Source organism: Giraffa tippelskirchi, chromosome 8 (assembly GCF_054371585.1).
Source record: "Giraffa tippelskirchi isolate mGirTip1 chromosome 8, T2T-mGirTip1v1.2.pri, whole genome shotgun sequence".
In the NCBI taxonomy this organism is placed as follows: Eukaryota; Metazoa; Chordata; class Mammalia; order Artiodactyla; family Giraffidae; genus Giraffa; species Giraffa tippelskirchi.
This window is the reverse complement of record NC_137282.1, coordinates 161,534,449-161,548,586: the sequence shown is the minus strand read 5'-3', so window position 1 is coordinate 161,548,586 and position 14,138 is coordinate 161,534,449. Positions and strand designations below refer to the sequence as shown.

The following is a 14,138-nucleotide window of genomic DNA, read 5'->3' as shown; positions in this document are numbered from 1 at the left end:
ACCCTGTGACACCACCTGCTAGCTCGTCATCAGTCAACCAGAGGCTTGTATATGAGACGACCACAGACCCCACGGCCCGACTCCCCCACCTGGCTTTTAGAAGTGCTTTGCCGAAACCCTTCTGGGAGTCTGGGCCTTTCAGGGCATGGGCCACCTGTCTCCGCACGGTCCTGCAGTAAACCTTCCTCTGCTCCAAACTCCTGTTAGCTTTGTTCACCTCACTGTACACAGGAAACAGGCATTTGTGTTAACATATAAAAGCTGTATTCTTAACTTTTTGAGGCCCCTTCGTCCTGTTTTCCGTAGTGGCTGTGGTCCCCTCGTCCGTCTCATTCAGGTGAGACCTAAATGGGGCCGCCGGCGTCCGTAGCCGTGGACCCACACAGGCGTAGTGGGGCCCCCAGCGCCGAGCACCTTCCTGCCAGTTTTCAGGCACCCTCCCTGGAGACGGACTCCGTTGAGTCTTGAGGGCTGGATGGACAACGGTCCAGGCCACCAGGTCAAGCGTTCAGCCACTGGGGCAGAGAGAAGCTGGGTTCGGATCCTCAGAGCTCGGCTGCAGGACCTCAGGACACAGGACCAAGTTTCTGGGCTTCAGCCCTTCCTCTGTAACCCAGGCTGTGGTGGGTCCCACACCCAGTCTCCACACGTGGTGGACGGGCTCGAGCCTACGGACACGGGTCATGTCCTGGAGGGCGCCACACACCTCGGCTCTAATTTCTAATCATAACAATTTTTATATAACATTGGTGGTGACGGTAGTTTAGTCACTAAGTAGTCGTGTCTGACTCTTGCGACCCCCTGGACAGTAGTCCACCAGGCTCCACTGTCCATGGGATTCTCCAGGCAAGAATACTGGAGTGGGCTGCCTTTTGCTTCTCCAGGGGATCTTCCTGATCCAGGAATTGAACCCAGGCCTCCTGCATTGCAGGCAGATTCTTTACCAACTGTGCTACACGGGAGGCCCCTAGATAACATTAAAAATATGTATAAATAAGTTTGTTAAATAGTAATTGCTCTTTGTAAGAGAGAAAGAGCCCTGGGTGGAGTGCCTCACAAGTATTTGTTGACGGGAGGTTAGCTGACAGGCGAGAACGGGGCCTGCAGGAATAGAACCGGGGGAGAGCTGGGCGCCGGGGAGGTGAGGGGTCGGTGGTCACCACATGGGGGGATGGAAGGCTGAGGGAGGACCAGACCCCCTTCTCAGCCTCTGGTTCTGCCTCACGCAGGCCTGGGCCTTGGGGCGGGGGAGGCGGGGGGGCTCTGGATTTGGAGAGAAAGACACACCCTCCTTCTCTCAGGCCAGCCACACCCGTCAACCTCGGGCTCCGCAGGTGAGCCGCTGCCCAGGCAGGGGCCTGGGAAGGCGTGTCCTCCTCCTGGCCCTGTGGTGTGGAGGCCGCAGGGAGGCTGGAAACCCTTTTCTGACCCCAGCCACTTCCCACCGTCAAGGCGGGACCTCTGGGGAGCCGGCCTGTGTGCCCGCTGCCCCCCCCGCCCCCACCCTGAGTGGTCCCCGAGATGTGAAGAGGATGAGCACCTGCTCTGTGCCCCCAGGAAGCCGCCCCGTCCGTGTGCCGGGGGACCCCCTCCAGGGAGGCGTCCCCAGAGGAGCCTGCCTGTTGGGCATTTGCCGTCGGGGAGCCACATGGAGCCCAGGGCGTCCTTCCAGGGCAGGGAGTGAGACCTCGCCTGCAGGGTATAGTGCGATGCTGGCAGGAGAGGGGAGGGCAGCGCGGGGGTCGGGGCCTGGAGCGGGTGCAGAGCAGAACCGCCAGAGGCCTGGGCTCCACGGCTCTTAATGGGAAAATGAGATATTTCCCCGGCAATTTCTTTCAAGTGACTATTGAAATTAATGCCTCATTCCAGCATCACATCTTTGTTCGAACGTTTGCGTCTCAGAGGGAGCAAAAAAAAAAGGAAGAGAAAAAAATTAAAAACCTGAAATGAGCACAGCATAGCTGCTGAAACGGCTGAGGGCGGGGGTGGGGGCGGTGGACCAGGGCCGCTGGGCCGGAGCAGCCTCTGGGGTTCCCGAGTCAGCGCCTCTTGGGACACGCAGCGGGCCCGGGCTGAGGTTGCGCTCGGCCGTCAGAAGCGCATCGTCCAAGCCTCGGCCGGGAGGCTCGGAACCTGCATGTGGCCTCTCACCGGCTTTGTGGCTGCGTCCCAGGCCTCAGTTTCCTGCAGGTGGGCTCACTGGGATGTCGGGGCCCGTGGTGATAGTAACAGCTACAATATTTGGGCGCATCCTAGGTGTCAGGCCCGGTCCTGCATGGGTAGGTGGGGGGCTCTGTGGCTGGAGGCCCTGAGCTGGGGTGCCAGGGAGGGCGCACTGAACCCCAGTTTGCGGGGTGGGACTGGTTCCCGAGTTTGTCGTGAGAATTTCTCTGAGCTGATTCACAGGCCTGCCTGGCTTCACTTGAGGCCTGAGAATATTTGTGTTTGCTTCCTAAAACTGTTGTTGTTGTTCAGTCACTTGGTCGTGTCCGACTCTTTGCGACCCCATGGACCGCAGCATGCCAGACTCCCCTGTCCTCCACCATCTCCCGGAGTTTGCTCAAACTCATGTCCATTGAATCGGTGATGCCATCCAACCATCTCATCCTCTGTCGTCCCCTTCTCCTCCTGCCTTCAATCTTTCCCAGCATCAGGGTCTTTTCCAATGAGTCAGCTCTTCCCATCAGGTGGCCAAAGTATTGGAGCTTCAGCTTGAGCATCAGTCCTTCCAGTGAATATTCAGGATTGATTTCCTCTAGGATTGACTGTTTTGAATTGGACTGTAAGTACCCTCCACATGGACCACCTCTCTCCTCACGCACCTTGAATCTCCTCCTGAGAGGAGACCCCTCCCACCGGTTCGTGGCCCACTCGCCTCCCTGGGAGCTGGGATGTGGGGACCCCCCCCAAGCAGGGAGGCTGCTGGTTGGTGAAGGGTGGGCTTTGCTGGCTGCCCTGGTGACCTCCGGAGCTTGTTGTCCCTGTGCTTTGAATAACTCTTCCCTGGGCTGTGTGCCTCCAGGAAGAGCTGAGCCCCTGGTCCCACTTGCTCTGTTGGTGGCCCTTGCTGGAGCCCACTTCCTAACCCAGGCTCATTGGGTGGGGCTGGCATAGAGGCCAGTTTTCCTGAGCAGAGAAGCAGGCCCTGGATGATCAGGGCTGTGTGGACAGCAGGGGCCATGCGCGCCCCCAGCGGGGGGAAGCCTGCCCACTTGGAAGGAGGCGGGGCTGGGGAGGGGTCTCTGGTCCCTGAGGGTCCTGGCCTAGCGGCCCTGAGCTCCGTCTCCTGGATCCTGGACGGGGTGAGTTAGGACCACCCGGAGCAAACCGCGGACTGTGTCGATGCTGGGCCAGTCACTGAGCTTCTCTGGGCTTGTTTTGGTGAAATGAACAGCGGACGCCTCTGAGGTTCCAGTCGTTTGAGCTGGAACTCTGCGACTCCTGCTGGGATCCTGCAGGAGTTTTCCCTCCGAGGACGAGGCAGGCATGCCAAGTGCAGAAAGCGGTCACAGAGGGTCGGCCAAAGAATGGAGCCCCAGGCACAGAGATCACGAGTGTCCATGGGCCCCCCGAGACGTGGCAGTTTGCTGTTTCCATGACAACACTGGGGCATGGGGGGGAGGCCAGTGTGCCCCCCCGGGGTCTGGACAAGCAAGCCTGGGGGAAATTCCGGCTTGAGGCTGCAGCGAAGGATTTGGGGTGAGCTGAGGCCCGGCAGCTCATTCCCTGAAGCTGAGCCGTGATCACATCCCTGGGCAGAACCGAGCCTCCCCCGGCACATTCCAGGGCAGCTTTACGTCTGCAGAGGCGGTGCTGTGACCGGCAGGGCGGACGCTCTGGACAGCGAGGCTGTGCTGTGGACCCTGCCGTCGGGCTGCCTGGGGGATGTGGACGGCCAGCGTGGGTGGCCAGTGTGGGCGGTAACCCGGGCAGCCTGGAAGCCTCTGCGGGCCGGGCACCCAGAGCAGAGCCTCCCCGGGGCCGGGGTGGGCCAGCTGCCTGCTCCCCCTGCTGCAGAGAGGCGGGCCAGGCTCCGGGGCTCCATCTCTCTCCAGCAGAGAGAGAACAAGCAGGCCCAGAGCTTGGCGAGCCGCTCTCAGCCCCACTGGGATCTGGGGAGAGACGAGGCCTCCAGCAGGAGCAGGCATGTCCTGAGAGTCGTCCCAGGCCCCGGCAGGGAGGGGGTGAGAGCACAGCTCCCCACAGATGGCGGGCCGGCGGTGGTCTGTCATTAGCTGCACAAGGAAGGGAGCCAGTCAGGGCAAGGAAAACCCCAGAGCCAGGCTTCTCTCGGAAACAGCAGGCAGGGTGCTGGTGCCGGAGGCCAGCCGGATCCTGAGGCCAGTGCATCACATCCCAGGATGAGGCCTTTTGAGGGAAGCTTCTCAGTTTCCTCCTCTGTAAAATGGGCATGGCTGAGGGAGCGTGTGGAGGTGATTCCAGGCACATAATAAATGTTCGCTTCCTACAGGATGGGCACCAGCCTCAGAACTTGTTCCATAACCAAGTCAGAGGAATAAGGAATCCTCTGCAACTCAGCACTGTGTCTTCTGAAGAATCTTCTGATCAGCTGGGCACTGAGGAACGGGGTAGGGTGGAGAGGAAGGAGAGTGTGAAACCCAGCCGGAGAGCATGCCATGGACATGTCATGTTGTATCATGGGTGATACGAGAAGCACAGGATCCGAGGCCCCCAAACAGAAGTGCTCCCTGAATCCTAGCTCATTCCCTGTCCTGCAGGGACAGTGAATAAGTGAACATAGGGTGGGAGGAACGACACTCGAAGCAACTGCATATCCGGGGTGCATTTCATGCTGGATGAAACGTGATTCTAGAAAGTTCCATCTGACATGGAAATTTTATAAAGTGAATCATACTCCAAGAAAGGGTTTTTTTAATTAAAGTTTAATAAAGAACTTCCCAAGTGGTGCAGTGGAAAAGAATCCACCTGCCAAGGCAGGAGATGCAAGAGATTCAGGTTTGATCCCTGGGTCGGGAAGATTCCCTGGGGAAGGAAGTGGCAACCCACTCCAGTATGCTTGCCTGGAGAATCCCATGGACAGAGGAGCCTGGCGGGCTACAGTCCATGGGGTCACAGAGAGTCAGACGTGTCTGAGCGTACACATATACGTTCTGAAAAGTTCATATATCACAAACTGAACACGCCAATAAAGACCCCTCCCCGTGAACCCTCCACTCACTTATCCCCTTAGGACCACCTGTGTCCTGACTCCTAGGAACATAGGTTAATGTTACCAGGTTTCACTTTATTTGAAGGGATTCGTATAATTTATGCTCTTTTCGTCCATCCTCTTTGCTTGCCTTGTGTTTGTAAATTTCATCCATGCTGTTGCAGGTAGTTCTGGGTTAATTGTCATTGCTGTAGATACTCCATCGTGCAACTATATCCCTGTGTATCAACCACTAATTGGCATTTTTATAGTGCCCAGATTTATTCTATAACAAATAGTGCTTATAGGTACATCCTAATATGTGTGTCAGTGGATATATACGTGCATTTCTGTTGGGTGGAATCTTTGAGTCAGAGGTTATGCATATTTTCAGTTTTAAAAATAGTGTCAGTTTTCTGTAGAGGCTACACCGATTCCCCATCTCACGAGCAGTGAATGGGAATTTCAGTTGCTCTGTATCTCCATCAACACTTGCTATTCCTGTGTCTTTCATTTTACTCATGCTGGTGGGTGTCGGTTGATACTAGATTACGGTTTTAATTTGTATTTGCATGATGACTAATGCAGTGGAGCATTCTTTTCTATGATATCAGTCATTTAGATAAACTTTCAAAGGAAAAGCTTGATCAAATGTTTTGTTCATTTTTGTTTGGCTGTCTGTTCTATTAGCGATTTGTAAGAGTGCTATGAGAACAATTCTTTTGAAAACAGGAGAATCCTTTTGTGGTATGAGTAGTGTTTGACTCTACATTTAGGAATCTGAATATCAGATTTTCTCAGAAGTAAGTCACACAAGTACTTAAAAATTTCAACAGGGAGGTCAATCTAAGTGTGGGGAAATTCAGCCTCAAACCTTCCCAGCTACAAAGCCTTCTCTTGAACATAAGAAGACAGTTGCTTTTTCCTCCAGTTCATTTCATGCTAGTTTGCCAAATGGGGACAGGCATGGTCATCCCATTGGGGGCTGGAATGAAGAGGACAGTGGGCTGGTGGACAAAGGAAATGGGGCAACCAAGGAGGATGTGAAGTCCTGCGGTGGGACTGGGTGTGTAACTAGGCCGACGACACGCTCAACGAGAACTCCTGGGGTGAAGTTTATCTGAGAAATGAGGAGTGGTGGAGGCCTTCTGAGTTAGGTGGGCAGGTGCCTGGAGAATCTGTGTCAGCCCAGCCAAGAGAAATGCTTTTGCTTAATCTGGGGACAAACCGCGGAGCCAAAACATGGAACAAAAATATCTCTGGCAGCAGCGACGCCCCTCCCCGGCCCAGGTTAGCACAGGTGTGCTAGGGGCAGCTTTAGGGCCCTGCTACTGTATGTCCAGGTGTGTGAAGCTCACGGACCCACACTCACCCCGGGGCCCCACGTCAGAGAATGCCCACCAGCTGTGCCCCACCAATCCCTCCGCGTGTACGGCAGGTCCTGCAGCCTCTGGACACTCCGTGAATGGACTTGCTCCTTTCACTTCCATTTTACACAGTGCAAAACAGACACGTTTGTCCTTTGTTGAACTGAAATGAAGGCCAGGAAAAAGTGTCTTGGTTTTCATTCATAAACCTATACTGAGCACCTACGCTACACCAGGTATCCTGCTAGAAGACAAAGTTTCACCCTCAAAAATCTCACAATATTGTGGGAGAAACAAAAAAGTAAACAATTAATGTCAGGATGACGTAGCGGTTGTGAGGCAGAGGTTTCCAGGGTATTAACAAGGAAGGGGTCCTACCCAGTGGCCGAGGAGGGGGACCAGCAGGGGCGAGAAACCTTGGGAAGGGCTTCCTGGATGAGTCGCTGCCTGTAAGTCTATTTCTTTCCATCATTTGCAAAAGGGATATATTTGAGAAAAGTTAGGATTTCACAAAACCCCTCCATGCATCAGAGCAGAAGGGAAAGATTGCCAATTTCCTATCCTATTTAAATACCCATGCTGTTATACCTAGGGTTCTTGCGACTTATTTTAATAAACCCTTGTCCCCATTTTTAACATGAACTCAGTGGAAGTTAATTAAAATGATGTAAAATGTGACCTTGTGTGAATTAATCAATGTTAGAAAAAATGAGCCTATTTTCTTTCCCTTCCTGTTACTTACCTATGGAAACTCAAGAAAACATTGACGGTCCATGTACACAGCATTGTCAAGACTCACAGTTTTCAACATCCTTCTCTTCTCACAACCACAGGAATGGATGACTGGGTAGCCAGGGGGCACTTGAGGGTTTGTCATGTCGTAATTCAGCAGAGACTCCGTTTACCAGGTAGGGGCTAAGACAGTGGACCCCTGAGTAAGAGAAATGGGCAGGAGTTCATTATAGAGGAGGGTTGGGCATGTAAGCTGAGACTCTACCCCAAAGCCAGCTGCATCAGAGGCTGAGCGAGTCGGAAGCTCACATGTGCTCTTCTGGATGAAGTCTATGACAAGACGTCAGCTGAATCCATTGGGTGCAGATGGGTGCAAGTAGCAGAAATCCTGAGTCACCATGATCTCAAGGGCTAAGTGGTTCATCATCTCACAAAGGGAGTCCAGACAGACAGCCGCTCTGGGGTGGTTGACTCACCAGTTCACCAACGTCTCAACGACCCAGCTTATTTTCATTTTTCTACTCTGCCATCCAAAATATTTTGGATTATCCTCATCAATTGTTCTCCTGATGGACCCAAGAAGACTGCTTTGATTTTAGGAACAATACACAGACTCCAAGCCCAAAGGCTTCCCCTGCAGATTTCCTGCTTAGGTCCATTGATAAAAACGGCACCCCATACCCAAGCCTAAACCAATCATTTGTCGGGACAGATCCTTCCAACACATTGGCCTTCCAGCCAAGGCCATGGACTCCCACCCTTGGTAAAGGTGATGGCCTAGATTTCCCCAGAGGACTTGGATGAGGATGAACAAGATCAGATTCTATTACTAAGGCAGAACAGAAGGCCACCAAGGTGTCCACACAGAACAAGATGTTCCTGCTTCCTCTGCTTGGAGTTGAGGGCACCGGCTTGGAGATTCAGGGTTTGCCCCTTTGAGCATCTCATTTCTTCTTTTCAGGAGCAAGTACTCATTTGAATCACAAGAGACAAATGAGTGTAGTCAGTTGTGTCTGACTCTTTGTGACCCCATGGACTATACAGTCCATGGAATTCTCTAGACCAGAATGCTAGAGTGGGTAGCCTTTCACGTCTCCAGGGGATCTTCCCTACCCAGGAATCGAACCGGGGTTTCCTGCATTGCAGGCAGGTTCTTTACCAACTGAGCTATCAGGGAAACCCAGTGTATAATGAAGAAACAGCTTTATCAGAGTGAGAACACTGGGGACCAGACCCAATATGAGCAGGGGGGGAAGCCCTTAGCAAAATCGTGGAGTGCCCAAAACTCAGCTTCTGATGCCAGGGGGCCTCCCTGTTCTGTATCCTCCCTCCCCAACCCAGATTCCACCCAAGGGACCCAGGGAGTCCTTCTTCTCCCCTCTGTCCCATCAATGCCTACAAGTGGGAAAGCATCAAAGTCCACACTAAGCTTTACATAACAATGAGCCCAGGAGAGGGCCTAAAAACAGACTTTGAGTCCCACCTCTGCCATTTGCTAACTGCTGAACCATTTCGAGCCTCAATTTTCTCACCTACAAAATGAAAATAGCGGTAACTACCCAACAGGCTGCTGCTTCTGTGGTCATCAGTGTTCACTGTAAGAGAGCAAGCTAACCGCTAACAAATTGAACATCCCCACGCCCGCAATGCAGGAGACCGCCAGCAATGCAGGAGCTGCAGATTCAATCCCTGGGAAGATCCCCTAGAGAAGGAAATAGCAAACCACTCCAGTATTCTTGCCTGGAAAATCCCTTGGACAGAGAAGCCGGGTGGGCTACAGTCCATGGGGTCGCAAGGGTCGGTCACAACTTAGAGACTGAAACACCACCACCGGTCCTTAATAAACATTTGTTTCTCCCCAGTGCAGAGTCCAATGTAGATGATTCTGGTCAGCCAGCTCTCCTGCGACCCAAGCACTCAAGGATCCCTTGGGGCCTTCCATTCTGTGGCACCAGGATCTTCAACAGGCAGCCTTGAAGGTATCCAGGGGATCTTCCTAACCCAGGGATCAAACCCAGGTCTCCCGTGTTGCAGGCTGATTCTTTACCACCTGAGCCACAAGGAAAGCCCAAGAATACTGGAGTGGGTAGCCTATCCCTTTTCCAGTGGATCTTCCCTACCCAGGAATCGAACACAGGTGGTCTCCTGCCTTGCAGGTGGATTCTTTACCAACTGAGCTATCAGGGAAGCCTGAAGTTATCTAAGGGAACATCATATCTGCTTTCACTATCTAGACCCAGACACAAATTCCTTGTGGAGAACTAGGACCTTCTGAGATCCAAGGGAGCTGGAATAGAAAACTGCTGTGTGCCAGGAAGCGAAAATGCATGTGGTGGGCATCAGGCCGGTGCCAGCCACACTGTTCTCCTTGTCGTTGCTGTTATCAGTAGCACAGTTACTGAAACGGTGGTCATTTCCAGAGTACCTATGGCCCGTGATGGTTCACTGATGGTCCCTGTCATTACCCCAGGGAGCTAGTTCCAAGAGATGATGACCTTTAAAGGCTGGTTTGGGGTGTCGAAAGAACAGACCCCACTGCTGATGGAATGGTGAGATCTGGTGGCTGCTGTCTTCTCCGCGGTACCAAGCATGGTCAAAGACATGGCGGGTATCTGGAGAGCAGGAAACACCTGGATGCTCCTCCATCTGAGACAGCCCTTCACTCTCGACAGGCAGGGGGCGGGCTCCTGGTCCCCACCGCTCGGGTGGACGAGCTGGTCATGTGCGAGCCCAAGGCCTTGCTGTCTGCATCTTCACCCGCTTCCGTCTCTGTTTCATGCTCCCCCCTCCTCTGAGTCACCTTCACACCCTCCTCATCTCAGGTCAGCTTCTGGGGAACCACTTGAAATTTCAGGTAAACTGGAACATCAGAATTTCCAGAATCCCAGGCCCTGTTGAATTAAGTAGCCGAGAGGGGCCTTGGGGTACATCAGTATTCACCTCCACTTCAGTTTTCACATTCACAAATCAAAACATCACAGATGCAGACTTTGGTGTGAAATAGAATTCCCAAGTCCTGGGGGGACTCAGGGAAGTTCACGGCATCTCATCAGCACACACTCAGCCTTTAAAGGGTTCCAAGAGGGAGCAGCCCGTGGGCAGCCAGGTTCTCTGAAAACGAAATTTGAATCAGCAGAGAGGGCCTCTATCAGTTGACTTAGACTTGCTTTTCTCAGCAGGTCTATCACATTGTGGACGGGGAGCTGCTGGATCGAAGAATAGGAATTTCCCAAGATCTGTGCTCAGATTACATTGTCTGCGCAGGGAGGGTGTCTCAGGGCTAAGCTGACCACATAAAGCCCTTCTCCTGTCTTCTGCCCAATGTACAGTCTCCTTGGCTTTGACTGGGTCTGCCCTTGCTTATGAACTCCTGATTGGCCCCAAACGTGGAGATCTCTTCACTAAGGACCACAGAGAAGGTGCGTACAAGGCTGTACCTCCAGTCAGCTGAGCGGCCTCTGTGGCGGGGAGCAAGTCTGTTTGTGACCTCAGTGGGGACCCCATTCTCAACACTGCACCTAAGGCGTACTTATTTCAGTAAAGAATTATTGAATAATGTGTTGCTTACACTTCTGCATAAGACTGCATGTAAAGAAAGGATTCTTAGCGAAACCCAGTTTGGAAATAACTGCAGGAAAGGACACCGTATCAAATGAGGAGCAAAGGATGTTCCTGGTGCTTCTACTCAGATCCCGTGGGGCAGAGGAACAATCGAGGTTTTCTCCAGACCGACCCGCACCTGGAGGATGCAGCCAGCCTCTGTCCTGGGCTGACGCTGCAGCCTGGCTTCACCTCGAGGGCAGGGAGCTCGTTTTCCCTCTGAACTCACAGCCTGCTGTCAGCAGAGAGGGGGGCCTGCAGAAGCTGCTGCAGGACCGTTTGGGCATTGGAGGAGGCCATTCCATTACTCCCTGGGTCCTGGGGGCTCAGCAGGTAGGAGGCAGACATCTGGAGGGCAGACGGGTGGCTGCACCCCTGTGGAGTCGCCCCCCCACTCCGCCAGCACTGCCGTGCCATCTGCACCTGTCTGCCTGCTCCTGGTCAGTGGCCGCAGCTGGTATGGGACCATCCAGAATTGAGGATGCTGTGACTCTGAGGAGGAGGGGCACTGCGGTCACTGCTAGCCTCCTCACCTCCTCTTGCAGGTAAATGAGCTGGTCAGGAGCAGAGATGATGCCCAAGGTCATGCAGGCAGTAAGGGGCAGCTGGGAACGTGATGTAAGCCCACCCCACCCCCGATCACAGGGCACTCCCTGGCCCTGGGCCAGCTGCCCTCTCCCTGTTTCCTCCTCTCTCTCCCCCATCTCCTTGTCGTGGCCCCATCTGCATTCCACCTTCTCTGACTGCTTCAGTCCCGACTGCAGCTGCAGGAGGACCCAACACACCAGCAACTCCCGCGCCTGTACCTTCTCCCCCACCATGCGATGTGCTTAACCCAGCTTGGGGCTGGGGGGCTGGTGGCCTCTGACCACGTGGCCTTGCCTGACCAAAACTCCCTCTGTGACATCAAGTAGGAGCTGCAGTCTGGAGGCCAGGGGTGGGCTTGCCCAGGGCACCTGCAGCAGCCTGGACTTGCTGACCCTCTGCCCAGGCACCAACATCAGTAACTCCCAGGGTGAGAGTGAGGCAGGTTCTTGTCCCACAAGCCTGATTCTCAGACTCCAGACCTGCTTCCCTGGGATGAGAACACTTTAGAGGCTCCTGGGCAGTGTGTGGGTTTCATCTGACAAGCTCAAGGGCCGACTTGGGTCTCCAGCTTCTCCTGCCTTCCTCCTTGGTGCTACCCCTCTCCCCCACACCGACCCCCCCCAGAGCGAAGTCATCACTCCCTTCTTTCGAGCTGCCACCGTACCTGGTATGACTTACACCCTTGCATCCCGCAGGCTGTACTGCAGCGACCTGCTTAGTTCTCTGCCCTGGGTCTTCTCACCTGAGACACTTTGAAGGCAGAACCTATCTTCCCACCCAAGGATGCTGGTGCTGAGAAGGGCCTCGGTCACTATGGGTTGACTGGGATCCTGGGCACCTGTGATCCACATCAGGGTGCAAAGGGCAGGCTGGGAGGCAGAGTGAGGCTTCCCCCTCCAGCTGGGACCACGTTTGACCAGGGCAGCTGCTGATTTCCTGTGACGTCAGAACCCTCAATTAACCAGAGCCTGATAAGAAAACCTCAAGGTGCGTATGAGGGGACCCTGGAGGGTGCCTGACAAGCTGGATTTCTGGAGTGACCCGTCCCGGTAGGAGCGTTTTCTAGAGTGTGTCTGTGGAACGCTGAGTCCCCATGCTCTGGGAATAAAAGGTTCTGAGACCATCCAAGCGTGAGAAAGGCATATCCCTGTGAAGCTTCACAGCGCCTTTTGGTGTATTAAAAGCTCTGAGCAATGCTACAGTAAGAACTGTGAATTGTCAGACTATAAAACCAAAACCTAAATAATATGAGAGCAGTCCTTCCCCTGACCCAGAAGTCAAGCGAGTGCCTGGGAGCAGAGCCTTCTGTCCTCACAAACAACACTGCACTGTGTCCACCCATCTGGGCTCAGGTAAGCCCCTCTCCTCTGTAATTTTGTTTATGCCCACTTTCAATTTCTAAAAAAAAAGAAAGAAAGAAAGAACTAGTTTGAGCCCCAGAAAGACAGCCGGCCAATGAAATGCCGAGCTGGAGCATTACAGCATCAGCGAGGCCGCTCATTGGCTGGCAGGGCCTGAGGCGATGGCTGCAGCTGCCCCGCCCCGCCCCAGCCTTCCGAGGCTTCAGCGAGGACCAGGGGTGCTGGAAAGGTCGCGATGCCCTTGGCCGTGGGCCCACAGCCTGTCAGCCTGGCCATCGTCAGCTGGCAGCTGCCACTTGCAAGCCAGTGGCAGAGAGAGGCTGCCTTCCAGCGCTGGCCTCACATCACAGACTCCTGGGTTGCCATGCTGTCACAGCAGTTTTCATGCTCACCCTGGGGCAAGGGTGCTGGGATGTTTCCTTCCTTGAGCGAATTAACCCTTCCTTCAAAGGTAGCCCTTTCCACTATGCAGCCCTCTCTGTCTGCCCAGGTTGACGTTAAGCTCCTCCTAATTTCTCAGTAGCTCATTCGTGTTGGCATGCATCATTTGGCACTTGTTGCAGATGTGGTATTGTGGTGCAGTGCAACATCCATTCCTGCTTTCTACCATTATACCACACCTTCTGATTTTAGCTGGGCACACGTATTCTGGAATAAAGACTACCTTCCTAGTTCCCTTACAGCTAGATATGAGTAAGCTCTGGCCAATAGGAAGTTCAGCTTCAGCTTCAAGAAAGTGTTCTTAAAGGGAAGTGTGCCCTGTTATGCACCTTCCACTCTCTGGCTGGCTAGAATGGCGATGTGATGTCTGGAACTCAAGCAGCCAGCTTGAGCCATGAGGTAGCACTCTAGGATCAGGAAAGAGTAAGATGAAAGAAGCCTGCTCTCTGGTGACTCTGGAAACCAGGTATTAGTCTCGGATTGCCTCCTCGGGACAAATGTTTTTATATGTTATTGGGTAACTTTTGGAGTTTATGATTGTGTTAATCAGGACTCTCCAGAGAAACAGAACTAATAGGGTATGTATGTATCTGTAAAGAGATATTTGTTTTAAGGAATTGTCTCATACAATTGTGAAGACTGAAAAATCTGAAATCTGCAGATCTATGAAACAGTCGATGCTGCTGCTCGAGTCCAAAGCCAGTCTGGAGGCAGAAACCCCACGTCTTCAGGGCACCGCATTCAATCTCTTCTCTTACAGCTCTCAACTGATTGGACGAGGTCCACCCACATAATGGAGGGTGTTATGTTTTACTCAAAGCCCACTGGTTTAAATTTTATCTGCATCTAAAAAATACCTTCACAGCAATGTCCAGGTTG

The 14,138-nt window shown here is 53.4% G+C and overlaps 1 long non-coding RNA gene across 1 annotated transcript; it reads right to left on the bottom strand.

The window, feature by feature from the left end:
• Nucleotides 1-5,833: 5,833 nt before the first annotated feature.
• On the bottom strand, nt 5,834-11,717 carry LOC145517860 (uncharacterized). Its single transcript, XR_014062412.1, has 2 exons — nt 7,280-11,717; nt 5,834-6,700 (listed from the first exon to the last, which is right to left on the bottom strand). It is a non-coding gene; the product is annotated as an uncharacterized LOC145517860 (long non-coding RNA).
• Between the last annotated feature and the right edge of the window lie 2,421 nt (nt 11,718-14,138).